General features: G+C 40.3%; 1 pseudogene; it reads right to left on the reverse strand.

Moving 5' to 3' along the window:
• Positions 1-1517: 1517 nt before the first annotated feature.
• LOC103227389 (beta-1,3-galactosyl-O-glycosyl-glycoprotein beta-1,6-N-acetylglucosaminyltransferase-like) lies at positions 1518-21015 on the reverse strand (annotated as a pseudogene).
• Between the last annotated feature and the right edge of the window lie 239 nt (positions 21016-21254).

A 21254-nucleotide genomic window follows, 5' to 3' on the forward strand; every position in this document is an offset into this window, starting at 1 on the left:
CCTCACTTCTTCATGTGGGAAACTCTTATTCATCCTTTACTCAGCAACCATCTCCTTTCTTGATCTGTACCCACTCCTCCAGTTTGGTGTTAAGCCATTGTGCCCATTGCATATTCTGATGCATACACCATTGCATACTTTGTCTTACTCTAAATCTTACTTCATCACTCCTCTACAATGCAATTGTCTGTCTTTCTCTAGACTGAGACCTTCTAGAGGAAAGATCTGTGTCTTCTTTATCTTTTTCCCTCAGCACTTACTATAACGCCTGGCACATAGTAGGCATTCTGTAAATGTATGCTAAAATAATCAATGCATAAATAATCCAGAAAAGTTCAACATGGACTGACTTTAAAATGAGATTAATTGTGACAATTATTAGTTCAAATTTTTTTAATTAAAAAATTCTTTACCTTTAAATCTGGCCAATTTTAAGCCAATGTTATAGCAGAAAAGAAATTAGTTACAAGGATCATTTAGAGTAAAATCAAGTCTCTATTTTAATAAATATATGAGATAAATTGTATCTTTATGATAATTTGTTGCTGTAAATGTATTCATACCAGGACAATTGTCACATTTAAAATTCTCTAAATAATTTTGGCACAGGTGAAATCTTCTAACTTTGTTAAGTCCCTAAGCTCTTTTTCTTTCTTTCTTTTTTTTTTTTTTTGAGACAGAGACTTTGCTCTTGTTGCCCAGGCTGGAGTGCACTGGTGCAATTTCAGCTCACCGCAACCTCTGCCTCCTGGGTTCAAGCGATTCTCTTGTCTCAGTCTCCTGAGTAGCTGGAATTACAGACATGCGCCTCCACGCCCAGCTAATTTTGTATTTTTAGTAGAGATGGGGTTTCTCCATGTTGGTCAGGCTGGTTTCGAGCTCCCGAGCTCAGGTGATCTGCCCGCCTCAGCCTCCCAAAGTGCTAGGATTACAGGTGTGAGCCACCACGCCTGGCCTTTTCTTTTTTTTAGACAGGGTTTCTGTCACTCGGGCTGGAGTGCCATGGCATGATCACTGCTCACTGGGGGCTCAACCTGCTGGGCTCAAGCAATTCTCCCCTCTCAGCCTCCTGAGTAGCTGGGACTACAGGCACAGCAACTAGAACTCCTGGGCTCAAGCAATCTTCCTGCCTCAGCCTCCCAAAGTTCTGGGATTACAAGGGTGAGCCACTGCATCCAGCTCCAGAGCTCTTTCAACAGGCTGATTGTTTTGTGTCAGCCTCTTCTCCAGCCGCCTCAGCCCATTCTCTTCAGAAGAGAATGTGAAGACCTGTGAAGCCCTGGCTTCACAGCTACTTTTATGATACTTCCCCCTCATGTTAACTCCAGATGAACATTTAATGCTCCAACCTTTCTAGCCAATTGTGCTCTGCAAAAACTAGGCAGCTTCTCTGACACGATTACTTTGAGTCCTTGCTCCAAAGAGGGCCCTATACAATTTTCCTGGTGCTTATTGACAAAGAAGAGGAAACAGATAGTGTCAATTTTGTGCATTCTTCTTCTTATTCCTAAAATTGCCTATAGTGGCCAGTGTTTTAAAGTCTTCAAAGCTTTATGTCTCAGATGCTCATCTAAACACTGGATGGCAAAGAGGTCACCGTCTGTGTCAAGCTTATTGGCAAACAAATGGTGCTTGCGTAGCATCCAGTTCAAGGTGCCAGCTCTGAAAATCACACTGAGTTCACATGGACCCTACTGCAGGTGGGTGAGGAGTGCCTCAAAGTGCCGCCACTTGACAAACCTACAAGCTGCGTGCATATCAGACAAGTCATAATTATGGCTTGAGGAGAGTGAGCTGGGGACTTCAGGAATCCTTTGGACAGTGGCCTAGAGATACTTGCTGTATGTGTCTTGGGCCTACTCCATCAACTTAAAAATTTTTTTCATTCTCTAGCATATACCCCACATCCTCCCTACTGACCACAAAATAGGCACTGCCTGAAAAAAGAGATGTTTCGAGTGGAGGACACATTTTGACAGTCCCCATGTTTGTCAGCTTTCCATTAATAACTGCATACCCCCTTTTCCACCTTTCTTCCTTACTGACTATCATCCTCTCAGTTCCCAGGTTGTTTCCACCCATTAATGACTTGAGCTTCCTGCAAATTTCCAGGTTGGTTTGAATAGCAAAACCCATACCACAAAGATTTGTCAAGTACCCTAGTCTGTACTCATTGTGTAGAGGTCCTTCATGCAGTTGTGATCAGCCTGAACCACTCCACAGAGATGCAAAAACCTCACCCTCCACCCCTCAAGGCTCTGTCTGGCAGAAGTAGCACAGTAGGGCACCTTCTTGCACCTCCAGGGCCAGACTTTCACTCCAGCACTTTCTCTCCATGCAGAGTAAAGCACAGGTACCACAATGGGTGCTGGATGTCACCTGGAATCAGAGCACTAAATGATCCAGACTTTCCTTAATTCTAAATGTGCTGTTCTTTATTTTAATATGTCTTTGCACTTCCGATAAATGCAAACTGACAACCTTCAAGGCCATGAAGGAGGGAAAATCTGTTGGTGCTTGAAGCCTAGAAGACCGCCCTTAACAAAAAAAAGTCCCTGATTATTGTTTGAAATGCTGAGGAAGTTGCTGTGGAGGAGACTTTGTTTCTTTTTTCTTTTTTTCCTTTTTTTTTGAGAAGAAGTCTTACTCTGTCGCCCAGGTTGGAGTGCAGTGGTGTGATCTTGGCTCACTGCAACCTCTGCCTCTCAGGTTCAAGCACATGCTTGGCTAATTTTTGTGTTTTTAGTAGAGATGGTGTTTCACCATGTTGGCCAGGCTGTTCTCGAACTCCTGACCTCAGGTGATCTATTTGCCTCAACCTCCCCAAATGTTGGGGTTACAGGTGTGAGCCACCGCGCCCAGCCAAGATCGATTCTATTTTCTAAGCTCTGGAGCATTTGATATGCCTTTAGAGAAGTTCACACCAATTCCAAACAAGTTAAAAATGTTATACAAAGTTAGTGCATGTAATGAGTTCTAAATAAATTTAAATGTTATATAAGGTTCAATATATGTAATATTATATTGAATAATACAATTAGAAGTAGATGATTTTTATTTATAGGAAATCATTTTACTGCATTGATTATTCTAGGTTTATCTAGAAGAATGTTGGCAAAGGTCACATTAGTAACTGAAATCCAGAAAGACTCCAAAGCCTAAATTAAGATAATGACATAAGTTTTCTTATTGCAACTTTTTGATCAAACCGGTTACACATGCTTCTTTTCCTGTTCTTCCTGCCCTCTGGTGGAGGTGCTAACGAGCAGGCCAGGAGATAAGCAAGAACCATAAAGGAGAATAGTGAAAAAGATCAAGGTAAGCCTAAATGGCAAACCACTCCTGAATAATTGAAGAGCCACTGTTCACCTAGAACAAACCTCTGCTCCTTGGTTTTTTTCCAACATTAAATGGGGACAACAGTATTTACCATAAGACTATTATTCCCAAGCTGGTACCTTTCCATAGGTACTGCTTTCTACCTTTAGTCTTGCAGATCTGGCTAATTCCCACACAAAGAAACCCATTCTCCTACTGTGGCCTCTTCTATACCTGGAAAAGAATGCAGGTTGGTACAGTATAAAACGCAGTGGACTCCAGCGTGTTGGGTGTTTGGGTCACCATTCCATCACTTTACTCTTCAGAGTCCTTTCGATCCTATTCCTTAGATTGACAATGTACTTTTATTTTGCGACAAATCCTTCCTAAGTTGGAACTTGGCATTGGAAGCTTTGTTTCATTTGAAGGAGATAATGACTTTGAAAGAATACTATAATTTTCCTGGGTTTGTATATGATTTAATGCATTCATGACATTTGTTTTATTTATGTTGTTAATTGCTAAATAATAGCAATCTTAAATACTTCTGAAATGCCTTTTATCTTGATCCTGAAAGACAGTTGCTATAGCATTAAAACACACTGAAGAAAAAAGAAAAAACAGTGGACTAGGAAGTGAGGGTTCTGTTTCCAGCTCTGGCCCTTGCTAGTGACTTGAATGCCCTTGGAGTCTCTTAACCTCCCTGAGACTAGTTTTCTTCATCTGTAAGTTAAGAATTATGATATTAATGGGTCTATTGTGAGGTTCAAATGAAATAATGGTAGTTAAAGTGCTTTGTAAACAATAAAGCGCCCTACAGAACTAGGGTAATATTAATGCAGTGTTGACAACTCTTCTCTGAATCAACATTTAACTTGACTTGGTTGTCTGTGTACTTTAAAATGATAAATAATGGTTTATCCTTTTAATCTTTAGCAAATAAATGAAGCCTTTGGTCTTGGATCCATAGAAGAAGCAAATTCTGTGTCCTGATGTAATCCAAGTCTGTGTGTGGACTCTCTAGATTCTGCTTCATTTTTGTTTTAATTATAGCATTGAAAGAGTGGAAGGTTTAAAATTACACCTTTCAGAACTACTCATTATTTAGTGACTCTACATTTCAAATATATTGCTCATGTCTTTAAAATAAATGATCAGGTTCTTTTATTGTTACCTTGGCCTAACTATACATTTATTGACATAGTGATAATAATGGTTTTTAGTTTTTGTTTTTAACATTTCCTTGAAGCTGTGATAATTTAGAAGATTTAAATATTTAGACATATTAAATGTTTAAGTTGCTTACACATTTTATTCTGTGTGGCTGAGGATGATTGCAAAATACATAGAAATTATGTAACTAGAAGAGTTGAGAGTTCTGCACTTCTTTCTCTGCTACACACACAGTCTCTCATCCCTCTTCCCATCCCACTTTCTTAGGATATACTAGAAGAAAAACAAAAATGGTACCTATCTGAAAAACACAAAACTGTCAAAGGTACCTGGTCCAAGTCACCATTATTCTTGGCTAGGTATTTACAATAGCCTCCTGTCTGGTTTTCCTACTTCAATCTGTTCTTAAAATAGCAACCAGTGGGCACAGTGGCTCACACCTGAAATCCCAGCACTTTGGGAGGCTGAGGTGGGAGGATTGCTTGAGCCTGGGACGTTGAGGCTACAGTGAGCCAAGATTACCCCACTGCACTCAGCCTGGGCAAAAGAGTAAGACCCTGTCTCAAAAAAAATGCATCTATATCTATATAAATACAGGTATAGATATATCATTCATAGATAGACAGATAGATAGATAGATAGATAGATAGATAGATAGATAGATAGATGAATAGATTCAGCCAGAATGATAAAATCCATGTCAGATAATGTCATTTACCTGCTCAAAAACCTCTGAAGGCCTTTACTCCTCTGTCCTCTTTTCCTGCCCACTCCTCGCTCCCTCAGTCCAGCCACATTGGCCTCCTTGACCACACCAGGGCCACATCGGCCTCAGAGCCTTGCTGTGCAATGCTCTTTCCTCAGACACTTGAATAAGTGGCTTCTTCACCTCCTTCAGGTCTATTCATCTCCCCAGTGGTCTTCTCTGTCCCATCTTTTAAAATGGCAGCTCTTATCCCACCTTTTATCCCTTTCTCTATAGTGCTTATCACCATCTGACACACAATAAGTTTACTTATTTCTTTTGTTTCTTGCCTGTCTGCCCCTCTAGAATGTAAGCCCATGATGGCAAGGGGACTTGTCTGTTTTGTTAACTGCTGTATCCTCAACACCCCAAAGACTGCCTGGTTCATAGCAAGTACTCGATAAATGTCAGCTGAATGAATGAATGAAACAAAGATAAGTCATGGTCTTATTTGATTTGCAACACTACAAAAACTGTGAAATTTTCATCAAAACAAAATAAAAACTATGAAATTTTTGATATCTTCCAATGACGAGAACTATTATAACAGCCAAGGCATTAGTGTCCTTCTCTTCCATATCCTCCCCCTCCCAAGTATTTTGGCCATTCTGTGTTTCTAGAATTGAGATCTCTTTTAATCCATTACTGTCCTTTTAAGTGTAAGTATAATTGTGTAAACCACTCATAATTTGTCATGAAAGGAGGAAAGAATTGAATAATAATGAAATACTTGTCCTTTGTTTTCTTTGATACTTTAATCTCTTGATGATGTTAGTTTTGGCCATTCATTTTCTGACTTCTCTTTCTCCCCGTCTCCAAAATTTACATATTACCAAAGGATCTTGCTTGGATTTCTTATCTTGCTTTGCATGTTCTCCATTAGAAGTTATATCCACTGTTACGGCTTCTGTTATCTCCTTGTCTTAGATTACGCTCATTTTTATAAGCCTAATTTTGACATTTCTTTTTGGCCCTAATTTTATGTTTCCCTCACTGGGCCATCTTTCGAGTTCTCAAACCTTTTATGTCTAAACCAACTGGGCACAGTGGTTCACGCCTGTAATCCCAGGGCTTTGGAAGTATCATTTGAGCTCAGGAGTTTGAGACCAGCCTGGGCAATATAGGGAGACCTGGTCTTTACAAAAAATTGAAAAATTAGCTGGGCATTGTGGTGCGTGCCTGTGATCTCAGCTACTTGGGAGGCTGAGGTGGGAGGGTCACTTGAGCCCAGGAGGTCGAGGCTGCAGTGAGCTGTGATCATGTCATGACACTCCAGAGTGAGAGACAGACTGAGACCTTCTCATAAAAACACAACAAAAAATTGGCTCCTGTTCCAATAATTCGTTTCTGTTAATGACCCTGCCTACTTCTAAATTTGGAAATGTTTTTAAGGCTTGTAATCTTTTATGAGTTTCTTCACATTGTCAAGTCTTGTTGCTTATACTTCTCGAATATCTGCTGATTCATTTCCTTCTTTGCTTTCATTAGATTTGGGATGGGGCCTGAGACTCTGCATTTCTAATATGTTTCTGTGTCAAGCTAATGTTTCTGGTCCATCAACTACACTTGGAGTAGCAAGGTCCTGCTCTGAGATAACAATGTCCATCTTCCACTTTCTAGTCCATAGCTATATCTAAGAAAGACTCAATTCTCTTTCAAAAATAGAGATCTGATATTGCTCAGTCTTGTTTTGTTTCTATGTCACAAAAGATTTGGAAAGTTACAGACAGAAGATGAAACATTCAAATCAGCCATAATGGTCAATTCAGAATTAATCATGAACAGTTTGATGTATATCCTTTTACTCCTTTCTTTATTTGCATGAAAATACACATTCCAGTTATATCTGTATTTTTAAAACCAAAAAGGATCATTTATCTTTTTTTAATTACCTAATGTATAAATTTGCTTTCTAAATTTGTTGACTCCCCCATGTTATAAAGACAAATCCTTCCTTTCTTTCTTTCTTTTCTTTCTTTCTTTCTTTCTTTTTCTTTCTTTCTTTCTTTCTTTCTTTTTCTTTCTTTCTTTCTTTCTTTCTTTCTTTCTTTCTTTCTTTCTTTCTTTCTTTCTTTCTTTCTTTCTCTCTCTCTCTCTCTCTCTCTCTCTCCCTCCCTCCCTCCCTCCCTCCCTCCCTCCCTCCCTCCCTCTCTCTCTCTCTCTCTCTCTCTCTCTCTCTCTTCTTTCTTTCTTTCTTTCTTTCTTTCTTTCTTTCTTTCTTTCTTTCTTTCTTTCTTTCTTTTCTCTTTCTTTCTCTCTCCCTCTCTCTCTTTCTCTTTCTTTCTCTCTTTCTTTTTCTTTCTCTTTTTTTATTTTATCTTGCTTTGATTCCCAGCCTGGTGTACAATGCTGCAATCATGGTTCATTGCAGTCTCAATCTCCCAGGCTCAAGCAATCCCCCGACTTCAGCCCCCTGAGTAGCTGGGACTACATGTGTGTACCACCATACCCGGCTGATTTTTTATTTTAAAATTTTTTTTGAGACCAACTCTTGTACTCTCACCCGTGCTGGAGTGAAGTGGTGTGATCTTGGCTCACTGCAACCTCCACCTCCTGGATTCAAGCGATTCTCTTGCCTCAGCCTCCCGAGTAGCTGGGATTACAGGCACACACCACCATGCCCAGCTAATTTTTGTATTTTTAGTAGAGACGGGGTTTCACCATGTTGGCCAGGATGGTCTCAATCTCTTGACTTCGTGATCCGCCTGCCTTGGCCTCCCAAAGTGCTGGGATTACAGGCATGAGCCACTGCATCCAGCCAATTTTTGTATTTTTTAGAGATGGAGTTTCACCATGTTTCCTAGGCTGTCTTGAATTTCTCAGCTCAAACCTGCCTCAGCTTCCCAGTGTGCTAGGATTTCAGGCATGAACCTGTATGCCCAGCCAGAAGTTGTCTTTTCTATAGAATAAAAACACCCAATTCTGTTTTTTCTCAACTTCTTTGGCTGCTTTTGGGGACTTGGTGCAGTCAAGCAGATGAATCCTCTGTTGACTTTGGTTCAGGGGCTGGTGACTCAAAGCAGCAGGGATGATGCAGAATCCGCTCTGGCCAGGGCCACAGCAGCAATAGCAGCTGCATCCGGTTTCCAGTGGCAGCAGACACAGCTGTTCTGAGGCAATATGCAGTGTCCAGCTCCCAAAGACTTGGCAGTGCAAGCCATGGGGTCATTGCTTGGCAGCTGGAGTGGTGACTTCATGGACCAGCTCTGCAGAATGCTTTGGGTATGGTTCTTGCCTTGATGGTTCTGTTCCCACCTTTGCTTCTTAAATTAGCTTCAAAGTTGACTTAATATACTGGTAACAAATATTAATGATATTAATAATAACTGACTCTTAGGTAGTGCTTAATATGTGCCAGGCAAATTTCTAAGGACTTTATGTGTATTAACTCATTTAATCGTTTACAAAACTCCAATGAGTTATGGACTGATGTTATCCCCATTTTATAGACAAAACTGAGTTACAGGGAGATTAGGTTACTTGTCCAAGGTCCCGTGACTATAAATGGTAGCTCTGAAACTCAAACCTAGTCAGTATCTATTTCTTAAGAGCCTTGACTGATACACATACTGTTTCGCAACCTAATTTTTTCATGTAACAAAATTTCATGTCATTAAATATTTATTTAAGCATTTAAAGTAGCTGTATAATGTTCAATTATAAGGATGATTCATGTTTTATTTACACAACTCTCTACTTTAGAACATCAAGGAAATCCTGGTGGCTGAACTTCCTTTTTTTTTTTTGAGACGGAGTCTTGCTCTGTCGCTCAGGCTGGAGTGCAGTGGTGTGATTTCAGCTCACTGCAACCTCTGCCTCCCGGATTCAAGCAAGTCTTCTGCCACAGCCTCCCAAGTAGCTGAGACTACAGGTACACGCCACAACACCCGGCTAACTTTTGTATTTTTAGTAGCGATAGGGTTTTGCCATTTGGGGCAGGCTGGTCTTGAACTCCTGGCCTCAAACGATCCACCCACCTTTGGCCTCCAAGTTGTTTTGTTTGTTTTTAATATCCATGACTTTTTCCTTGGGATAAAGTCTTCAAAGTGGAATTCCACGGTGTATTCAAATCGCCTTCCTGAAAGTTTATTCTAATTTACACACCCAGTCATGGAAGGAAACATCCTGTTTTCTTGAGTCCTTATTGACATTGAATGTTAACATTAAATTGTTTTCCTTCGTGGCACTGAAAATCATACATAGTTTTCTTTAAACTTGAAATTATTTAAACATTTAAACATACATTTATTGGTTATTTGTTCAAAGTTATTTTGCAAATTGCCTTCTCCATCACCTATAGAATAAAGGTGAAACTACTTCAGTTCAAAGCTCTTCCAACTGTGACTCAAACTACTTTTCTAACTAATTCTTCTACAGGTTTTAACATTCACTTGGCATACTCAAAGAGATTATTTTGTTTTAGATTGAACCATATGAATATGTATTTTTGTAGGCCAAAAAATTGTTGACTATTGATAGTTGCATATGGTGAAAACTTATATATCTCCAAAACCTTTGCTGTGACACTACAATACGTTACACAAATGCCTGTTGCCCATCTCTGCTTGGTAAAATTCTGCTAGTTCTTTACAAGATGGAGTTCATGAATCAGGTCCTCTCCCTCCAATTCCCTTGCCACCCCTCTCCAGGTTCTCCTCTCACCCCCAGCTTAGGTAACTGTAGATCGTTTCTTTTCACAATTTCAACTCTCATTCTTTCCTATCATAGCTGTAGAATGATCTCAGGGAATTGCAGCTGAATAACAAGTTTTCATTTGCCTGGCAGAGGGTGAGCCCTCTGTTGCTCTTCTCTGGCAGAGGCTGTCTTATTTATTTTGGCAGCCTCAGAGACAAGCAAAGTTCCCAGCTTATAGTGGGTGCACAAAAAATATCTGTTGAATTGAAAAACTGGTAACTTTAGGGCTCAGGAAGTGCCTTATTAGCGCAATACTACTTGCAGTTTCCTTCCATGTTAAATAAGGAAGAGCATGTGTAACACCTTCTAATATCTTCTGATTTGGTTGCTTGGTATTTTGTTTGGAATTGGTCCTCCTTATTTTGAATCCTCCATCTTTCTAATTCGTCTTTTCCTATATTTTCAGATGTTGTAATTATATTGCAGTTCAACAAAATTATTTTATTCCATGGTACAATTCCCAAGAGCAAAACAGCACAATTCTCTAGCTGGCTAAATAACAAATCAGCGTACTTTCCAAGGACTATATTCTGTATTTTTTTCTTTTAATCAAATCCATCTTTTCTGTCAGTTGGACTTTCAGGAGCTTTTAGTGACTTTTGGGAAATACCAGTGCTATAGACAGTGTAGCTTCAGGAAACATTAAAAGTAAAAATATTTTCAAAAATGCATTAAAAACATTTAAAAGGAATCTTATTGAGACAGTCTTCTGTTCATATAAGGGATACACTGCACAATTAACTTAAGGTATACTTACCGGAAAAAAATCATGAAATTATAGAACTTTAAAGGTAGAAGAGACCCCCAAAGGGTTCCAGTATGTGCTCTTTGGTGAAAAAATACCAAATAGGAGTTGGGGAGAGAATAGTTTGAGCCCAACTTTGGCTCCATATTTCCTCTCCAGTTAATTTGAGTGATGTTCCAACTCTTGCTCATCTTTTCTTACCTACATATCCTGCCCTAGCCATTCCTGGAATGAGTTCAGGTAGAAGCAGCTGCAATGCCAGGCCTCTTTTGTGTTTATATTCAGAGGAGACTGGGCATTGCTTTATGTATTCTTCATCCCCCCTTTTCCCCTAGACATTTTGCCAGCTCTGGCCTTTTCTTTCCTGCTTGACCATTAGGCAAGAATGTGCTCAGTATTTTGCCTTTTTTAAGTGGGTTTCTCTAACCAGGAAATTAGTTCAATAAACAGGTCCAAAGAGCCAGAAGAACTGCATAAGATTTTGTAAAAGGTGGATGGGGTATTATAATTTAAAAGACAGATTATAACAAGTGTTGATGAGAATATGGAGAAACTGGAACCCTCATACACTGCTGCTGGGGTGAAAAATGGTGCAGCCACTTTGGGAAACAGTCTGGCAGTTCTTCAAATAGTTAAGCATAGAGTTGCCGTATGATCAAGCAATTCTCCTCTTAGATATACTCACGAGAAATTAAAACATATGTCCAGGCCAGGCATGGTGGCTTATGCCTGTAATCCCAGCACTTTGGAAGGCTGAGGTGGGCAGATCACGAGGTCAAGAGATCGAGACCATCCTGGCTAACATGATGAAACCCCGTCTCTACTAAAAATACAAAAAAAATTAGCTAGGCATGGTGGCATATGCCTGTAGTCCCAGCTACTCAGGAAGCTGAGGCAGGAGAATCGCTTGAACCTGGGAGGCAGAGGTTGCAGTGAGCCAAGATCGCGCCATCGCACTCCAGCCTGGCGACAGAGCGAGACTCTGTCTCAAAACAAAGACAACAACAACAGCAACAACAACAACAATAATCATATGTCCATATAAGAGTTTGTACATGAATGCCCACAGTAGTGATATTCGTAATAGTCAAAGAGTAGAAGCGACATAAATTTCCATCAACTGATGGATGGATGTTGTATGTCCATAAAATAGAATACTATTCACGAATTAAAAGAAATGAAATACTGATACATGCTACAATATGGATGAACCTTGAAAACAAGCTAAGTAAAAGAAACTAGTCACAAAGGACCATATGTTGTGTGATTCTGTTTATATGAAATGCCCAGATAGGTAACTCTATACAGACAGAAAACAGATTAGCAGTTGCCTGCAATGATGGTGGGGGGAGTGGAGCTTCTTTTTGGGGTAATGAAAATGTTCTAAAATTGATTGTGGTGATAGATGTATAAATCTGTGAATATACTAAAAACCATCAGATTTTACACTTTAAGTGGGTGAATCGTACAGTCTGTGAATTATATCACAATAAAGCTGTAAAAAATAAAAGGATGGATTTTTTTTTATATGTAATTTTGTCTCCTGGTACTTTTCTGGCTAGCTGGAGATTCCCAAGCCAAATTTCAGACTTACTTTGTTCTTTGATTCTACTTGAAGTCCAGCCAATAGCTCATTAGCTATTAGTAGGGTGGGAATTTGACTCATAATGCAACTTAGACATGAAGATAAAATATAAGTTCTTTATTTAGTTTATAACCAATCTGGCTTTCCTCCTGAGTCCTTAACTGTGGATAGTGGGAAAAATAAATGGCATATGTTGTTCCCAATGTCTGGGAAGACCACTATGATGGAAGGAATGGCTGGGACTAATTTATCTGCAGCTAACACACACTATTCTTGCTGCAGCTATATTCACTCAAATGACTAATGGACAGGACAGTCAGTGTGGGGCTTCATATGTATGGTTCTGAATTCTTGTCTTTTTTTTTTTTTTTTTTTTTTTTTTTTGAGATGGAGTCTCCCACTGTCACCTGGGCTGGAGTGCAGTGGCGCGATCTCAGCTCACTGCAACCTCCAGCTGTTCAAGCAATTCTCCTGCCTCAGCATCCTGAAGAGCTGGGATTACAGGCACCTGCCACCACGTCCAGCTAATTTTTTGTATTTTTAGTAGGGACGGGGTTTCACCATGTTGGCCAGGCTGGCCTCGAACTCCTGACCTTGTGATTCACCCGTCTTGGCCTCCCAAAGTGCTGGGATTACAGGCGTGAGCCACTGCGCCTGGCCCTTCTTGTCTTGATTCTATGCTTTGTTTTGGCCTTCATTATCCATGTGACTCAAGACTCGCTTTGAACTCCTGGATATGTGTGCTCCATAACTCATGAAGGCTCTTTTGATTTCTAACTACTGGCTCTGTCTTGAGCACTGGTTTCCCGGCAATGTCAGTGTCTCTGGGTTTGTTGTATTCCTGTAACTGGTCACAAAGGTTCATTGTTTTGGTCTCTATCATGGCATCTGATCCCATCTCTATGATCAGTAGCTGGCTAGGGTGATAAAATAATTGTTTTGTGGGTTCCTGAAGCATTAGAGCTTAGCAGAGTACATACGCTTATTTCCTTCTTCTGAAACAATATTTAAAAGCACTCTAAAATGTTTGAAATAAAATTTGCCTTGTTTTTATAATTTTGTATTGATGATGCTATGAGTACTTGTTTTACTTTTTAAGCTGCATTTGTTCGTACGTTTGTTCTTTTGGAAAGAGCACTCTCTGGCTATTGGTGCTTTGAATGGAGGGAGTTACAAAATCATATTACATTGTTGGTGGATGAGATAAATTGAGACATGTATTTGTTCCTCCAATTGTTTTATTCTTGGTCTAACTAAATCAGTGATGTGACAGTTCAGAGAGGAATTCAGAGCACTTACTGGTGACTTATATTCTGAAGGACTGTGACTTCTACAGTGAAAAATATTTCAAAATTGGCATTCATTCAGGAATGAATCTTAGCATTCATATAGTGTCTGATATAGTCCCAATGTCTAGGAGTTAATTTTTATTACAAAGAATACTTTATTTTGGAAAAAATAGAAATGTTAAGAATATTTAACATAATCTGAATGCATATTGAGTTTACAAAGGAACCAACTTGATTAAAACATATTTGACTATTAAATGCGTAAGAATGTGAGCCTGTATCTATTATGTAAGATTTTTTATTCAATAAAAATCATCTGTGTCTATTATATACATATGTATACAAATATAAAATTTCAGGGATACACACACACACATACACAAATGTATTTATTTATTTATTCTTAGGTATGTTGGTCCAAGATTCTACTGGATATAATTTTTGCATTATTACCTTAATCAAATCCATACCTGTTAATTCATAAATGTTAACCTTAGAAGTGAAAGGTTGATAATGAAAATCTTTAAAAAGTATACTATTTTGGCTGGGCACGGTGACTCATGCCTGTAATTCCAGCACTTTGGGAGGCCGAAGTGGACAGACCATGAGGTCAGGAGATCGAGACCATCCTGGCTAACACGGTGAAACCCCGTCTCTACTAAAAATACAAAAAATTAGCCAGGCGTGGCAGCGGGCACCAGTAGTCCCAGCTACCTGGAAGGCTGAGGCACGAGAATGGCGTGAACCTGGGAGGCGGAGCTTGTAGTGAGCCGAGATTGCGCCACTGCACTCCAGCCTGGGCAACAGAGCGAGACTCCATCTCAAAAAAATAAAAAATAAAAAGGGTACTATTTTGATTATTTATTGACTTATTCTGATATTTCAAAGTATTAACAGCTGTAAAAAAATGCGTAAGTTATTTGTAACGACTCTTAAGGCAGTTGTAGAAGAAATGCTACTAAAACATGAGGTAAAATTACACAGATCACTAGACTCAAGAAAATGCAATGATGATAGACAAACAATAGTCAAGAAAGAAAAGGAAGAATAATTGGAAATGAGAAGAAAAGTGAAACATCAAAGGACTAATCTAGCCAAAGCCCTGGAGAGATCACTGACTATCAGTGAGTAAGAGTATGATTTAGGAAGGTCAGGTGCGGCAGTCACACCTGTAATCCCAGTACCTTGGGACGTCAAAGCGGGCAGATCACCTGAGGTCAGGAGTTTGAGACCAACCTGGCTGACATGGTAAAACGCTGTCTCCACCAAAAATACAAAAATTAGCCGGGTGTGGTGGTGCATGCCCGTAATCCCAGCTACTCAGGAGGATGAGGCAGGAATATCGCTTCAACCCAGGAGGCAGAGGCTGCAGTGAGCTGAGCTTGTGCCACTGCACTCCAGCCTGGGTGACAGAGTGAGTCCATCTCAAAAAAAAAAGAGTATAACATAGGGAAAGGATGTTATAATTGTAAGCACTGCAATGACTTCATGTATTAGTCTCACATCACTTATGCCTCTCATTCCATTTGACCTGACTGACATACAGATTAGACTGCTGTATCAAATGGGCCCAACATACAATGACAAACAAGTAAAAGTCCAAGGTCTGTAAGGTGGCTTGGCAGTGTCTAGACCCAAGGCTTGTTCCACATCTAACTTGTGGTGTTACCATTTGGAAGGTGTTGTCTTCATCATCCACACTGCTGAAGATGGCTCACTACCATGTCAACTGGGTTTGTCAGAGGCACTTGAACTGGAGCAACTCCATCTTGAGTAGGAACTGTGTAAAATAAGGCTGAAACCTACTGGGCTGCATTTCCAGATGGTCAGGTATTCTAAGTCATAGGATGAGATAGGAGGTCAGCGCAAGATACAGGTCATAAAGACCTTCCTGATAAAACAGGTTGCAGTAAAGGAGCAGGCCAAAACCCACCAAAACCAAGATGGTGACGAGAGGGACCTCTGGTCATCCTCACTGCTACACTCCCACCAGCACCATGACAGTTCACACATGCCATGGCAACATCAGGAAGTTACCCTATATGGTCTAAAAAGGGGAGGCATAAACAATCCACCCCTTGTTTAGCATATAATCAAGAAATAACCATAAAAATGGACAACCAGCAGCCCTTGGGGCTGCTCTGTCTTGGAATACCCATTCTTTTATTCCTTTATTTTCTTAATAAACTTGTTTTCACTTTACTCTATGGACTTGCCCTGAATTACTTTTTGCGCAAGATCCAAGAACCCTCTCTTGGGGTCTGGATTCGAACCCCTTTCCTGTAACAGGTTCACATTGCAGTCTGTGAGAAAGGGAAGAGGGAATCAGGAGGCCTTATGAAACCTGACACAGGGAATGAAGGAGAGAGAAACTTGACCAGCTGTCCAATGTTTTAAGAGTTGTTAGATTTTGGGACTGAAACAGTCTCCTAGGGAATGCTGTGTCTTTCTAGGAAAAAAATGGTCAATCTCTGAGATGCCCTCACCCATCCTGTTTTTGTCCTTAAGAAGATGCCCTGGTGTAAAGGGAAGAGGGTTGTAGTTTATGTCCCCACTGATGTGGGATGAGTTGGGGAGATTTGGCTGCTCAGCAGGTTTGAGCATGGGTCAGTTGTAGAGATGATCTCTTTCCTGAGCGCTACATGAAAATCAAGGGGGAAAAAAATAAAAAAAATCAAGGACAAGAGACTCCTTTAACCTTGGCATTATTTGGATTTCTTCATCACAGTGGTTCTCAAAGCATAGTCCGTGGGTCAGCAGCATTAGCAATATCTGGGAACTTGTGAGAAATGCAAGTCCTACTTCAGATTTAATGAATCAATAATTCTGGAGGGGGGTTCGGACAACTGTGTTTTAAAAAGCACTCTCGGTGATTTGAGGCCCATTGAAGTTTGACAACCACAGATTTAATCCAATTCACTGAGAGGGGAACTCAGAATATGTGTCTGACTAACTCTTCTTTTCTTTTGCTCTCTTGCTACTTCTTTTTCTTCTTTTCACAATTTCCTGGGACTCGAGGGGAGCAAACTTTTCCTTTGCTTCCCCTAAAGTAGCATCCTACTTCCATAAAGCGTGAACCCTCATATCAACATGTAAAACAAGTCAATAAACAAAAAGGTGCTGAGAATGAGCCTTGTGGGTTTGGTCAGGAAGAGGGGAGGAAATTAGGAATTCGGAAGATAACTTAGATTGTTACATGATCCTATTTTGAATGCAAGAAGCTGAGTATTTCTTTTGTCTTTGTATTTCTTAAGATATGCTTATATTCTGCCCTCTCCCCTGAAAAAAATAGCATGAAATAGCATGTTGAGGAGCTTGTTCTCAGAGCAGTAAGAGAACTCCATATTATTTTCAAAGTATTGGAGGCCGAGTGTGGTGGCTCATGCCTGTAATTCCAGCTCTTAGGGAGGCAGAAATGGGAGGATAGCTTAAGTCCAGGAGTTCAATACCTGCCTGGGCAATATAGCAATACCGTGTTCTCCGCAAAAAGGGAAAATAAAAGTATTGTATCACCCAGTTACACACTTACTCACTTTTTCCAGGAGCCTACATTCAAATTTGATGAGAATGATGAAAAGGACTCGCTGCTGCTCTTATGTGTTCCACAGGAAGAAGTGGTACTGGGCAACAAAAACAGAATAAAGTCAAGAATGCAGAATATCTATTTCTGGCTGTTTCTGTCCTAGCATCTTCAATGAAATGCAGAGTTTCCTCTGATTATAAAATAGAGATAATATTCTGAACGCAATAGCACATAAAAGGCATTTATTTTTACCCCTTCTTCTGCCTTGAATGGTAACTTACCTTCATTCTCAATGTATATTAGAATTTATATTGCCCAAATAGAAAATACTTCAGTTTTCACTCATTTAGTGGTAGTATATTTCCTTGGGAGAGAGTTGCCTAGTAAGCAAAAAATGTGTGGGATGTTAAACTTTTATAATTATTTAAAAGAAATAACTTTAAGTATACTACATTAACATGGCTGTAAATTGGAAGTTGTCATTTTTCGGAATGGGGAGCTTACAGAGAAAGAGACATGACTCTTACCTCCATTTAATCCATTCTCCACATCCGGCCTTTTGAAAGATGGTTTTAAGAATGTAAATGGTATCACTCCCTCTTTTTGGGCTCCCCATTGCATTTATTAGAACCTGCAGTTTCCTTAACATGTTCTCCAAAGTTCTGTAGAGTCTGCCCCTGCCTTTTCCGCCAACATCATCTTGGGCTTCTCCTCTTTGCTCAGATTGGCTTTCTTTTCTTTTCTTTTTTTTTTTTTTGAGATGGAGTTTGGCTCTTGTTGCCCAGGCTGGAGTGCAATGGCGCGATCTCCACTCACTGCACCTCTGCCTCCTGGGTTCAAGAGATTCTCCTGCCTCAGCCTCCCGACTAGCTGGGATTACAGGCATGCGCTACCACGCCCAGCTAATTTTTGTATTTTTAGTAGATACAAGGTTTCTCCATGTTAGGCTGGTCTTGAACTCCCGATCTCAGGTTATCCACCTGCCTTGGCCTCCTAAAGTGCTGGGATTACAGGCATGAGCCACCATGCCCAGCCTTTCTTTCGACTCTTGAAGGAATGACGTGCTTTCCTGCTGCAAGGCTTTGGGAAACATTCCTTTGTCAGGAACGTCTTTTTCCTAACCCTTCCTGAGGTTAATTCTCACTTACTCTTAATTTCTCAGCTAAATGTCTTCTCAGAAAAGCCTGCTATGATTTTAGGAGTCCCTCTTTTTGACCCTTTCCCCTCATTATCAGTTGTCATAATTTCTAATTATATATTAATTTGGTGCTTATTTTATCTAGATAATAAATCCTATAACATTAGAGATCATGTCCATTTTGTTTACTTCCCTATACCTAGTGCCTAGCATAGTGCTTGACGCAGAGTAAATGCTCAACAAACATTTAATGATTAGATTACCAAATATCATACAGCAAAATGGACACTGGTTTGAAATATAAGTGATAATCTTTCCTGTAATTTTAACGTTACAATTTATTGAATTAGAGTGTTCACAGATGAGTTGTATTCCAAAATATGCAAGCTGGTTATTTGACAATCAGATTATATTTCTCCATAGAAAAACTGTTGTTGTTGGTTCAGGCCTGCACCTGCTACATGTAACAATTTATAGATCTTGTGCAAGCTCACCTCCATCCAAATATTGGCAACATGAGACCTTAGTTTGCAGATCAGGATTCCTAGTTTTCAGCTTCCACATAATTTTTAAGGCTTTTGTTTGTGTGAGTTTAAGATAGAAATAATGTATTAAAAAGGTGATTTTTAGTTTTCTTCTCTTTCAATGTCCTTTTGATTATCGGACTTGTATGTGGAGAGAGAAATACTGCTGTAAAGTTGTTCTCAGCGTCAGGGGCAGCCTTCCGTAGCTGGGAAAAGGGACAGCTTTCAATTGCAGTATGGAAGGAGATCTTTCAGCACACACTGAGATCTCAGCAGACAGCAGCAGCTCCCAGTGTACAGATGTGTTTGTGTTTATGTGTACTGGAGGTTGGTTGGGGGGTGTCTGCTTGGAGGAGGGGGAATGACCCTGAAATTGCTCCCTTGTACGTTGGAGTGTTCTCTGCTGTTTAGTCACAGTGGCAGCTGCACAGCCCTAACTCCATTGGAATGCTGCCTCTCAAAGACCTCATCAACAGGCACAGAAGTGGACACTCACAAACGCAGGCATATTTTTAAAGAGCCCAGTGTTAGCTGGGCATCATAAGAACGATTATTCATTGCAGCTCTCTCTCCATGAGGTCACTTCAAATCAAATTAAATTTTGCTTTCAAGTCCCTCCCAGACCTAGAGAAGCCTATTAGGCTTGGAAAGGCCTACGTGGCTAACAATTTCCTGATCAGAACAGGAATTTCCTCTACAACACCCCTGACAGGTGTTCCTCCAGCTTTTGTTTACTCACCTCCTTAACAGACGGCCCACTTCATATTTGGACAGGTCTCATTGTTACATTTTTCACTTTATACTACAATGAAATCTGCCTCCCTGGACTTTTACCCCATTTGTCTCTCTGCAGCTATGCAGAATATGTCTAATCGTTCTTCAACGTGACAGTTTTTCAAATATTTAAAGACAGCTGTCATATCCTTCCCCTAATTTTTCTTTTTCCAGTTAATATAGCCTCAGATATTTCAATTGTACCTTTTGAAGATAGTATATTCATGTGGGAAACATGAGCAACAGCCCTAGGCAAACCTGGGTTCTGTTAATTTGTTTATTCAATTATTTATTCTTCTTGATTTATTCCCACTAATAAATAGAATAATACAATCATGATACATGCTACAAAGGAGAGGTACATGGTTCAATGAGTGTATACACTAGGCAGGGATTTTACCCAGAGAAGAGAAGTCAGCTAAAGCTCTCTTAGCAGGTCAAAGTTGAATTAAGAGCTGATGGATAGGCAGTAGTTAATAAGGTGAAGAGGAGGGGAAGCGCTTTCAAGGCAGAAGGAGCAAATGTCTAAAAGCCTCGTTCTGGGAGGGACATGTGATGGAGGTATCACTTATCATCTTAGATTTTTAATTTCTGCATATGCAAATAGGCATTATAATACCTTTTCTCTTATTAAAAGGATTATTCTGGTCACCCATGAGATGGATAGGAATGGGCTTTAAGTTCTGTGGTGTTACTCATCATAGAATAAATCCAATAACCCAGTCAGGTCTGTTCTCTTACTGTTCCACCAAGAAGCATTCCTGCTTTTGTCCTTTTGCTTCTGCTCTTCCCTTCCTAGAAAGCTGTCCCCTTTTCTGGGTGTTTAGCCAATCTTTACTACTTTTACTACCCATCCTAAGTTCTAATCCCTCTGGGACGTTTTCCTAGGCATTCAGGCTCAAGTCCATTTCTGTAGTGTAAAGGCTAAATGCAGGGCTTTGTGGTCTTGAGTTTGAGTTCAGGTTCCGCTACTGACTTCCTGGTGGTCTTAGGCAAATTACTTAGTTTCTCTAACATTCAACTTCCTTATCTGTGCAAAAGGGGTAATAAAAGTAACTACTTCGTAAAGTGGTTGTGACTATTGAGATGAATGTGTACATAAAACAGTGCCCTTCCTAATAGCTGTTATCTCAGTCCGCTGGTCCTGCACCTCCTCTGTGACTTGAGGCCTCTGACCTCTCACCCCTTGCCTGCCCCCAACCCCTTTACTAGGAAAAAAACCATTCTTTGTGCAGCTCTCACTGAAGCCCGAGTGACCAGGTAAAGCCAGACAAACGCTATTGGTTACTGAAAGATATGCTTTCATTGGGTTTGGAAATATCGTCTTCCTTCCTACACCCACTCCCTGATACCAAGTGGCTCAGTAATTCTTTCCAATGCATACTCTAAGGGTAGAGGGGTGGCGAGAAAGCCATCCGCTGTTGCCTGAGATGTTTGAAGCCTCTGAACCCCGCTCACAGCTGCATATCCCGCGGAAGCCACTGAGCAGTCAGCCCGCAAGCGCATGTGCACGCGATCAGGGCCTCTGAGCCACCCACAGGCAAGCCCGGTTACCTTCCAGCTGCCCAGGCCGGCTCAAGGTCCACGTCACCGTGAAGGGCCGGTCCAGCCCAGCGAGATGGCAGAAGGCAAGTTATATTCATGTTTTAGGTGGCAAGTAAAATCACTTTTCAGATCCTCATGTCTGATGCTTTTCTAAATTAAAAAAAAAAAAAATTTTAAATTCTGTTTCATATTTTGACAAT

This window comes from Chlorocebus sabaeus, chromosome 21 (assembly GCF_047675955.1).
Source record: "Chlorocebus sabaeus isolate Y175 chromosome 21, mChlSab1.0.hap1, whole genome shotgun sequence".
Taxonomy (NCBI): domain Eukaryota; kingdom Metazoa; phylum Chordata; class Mammalia; order Primates; family Cercopithecidae; genus Chlorocebus; species Chlorocebus sabaeus.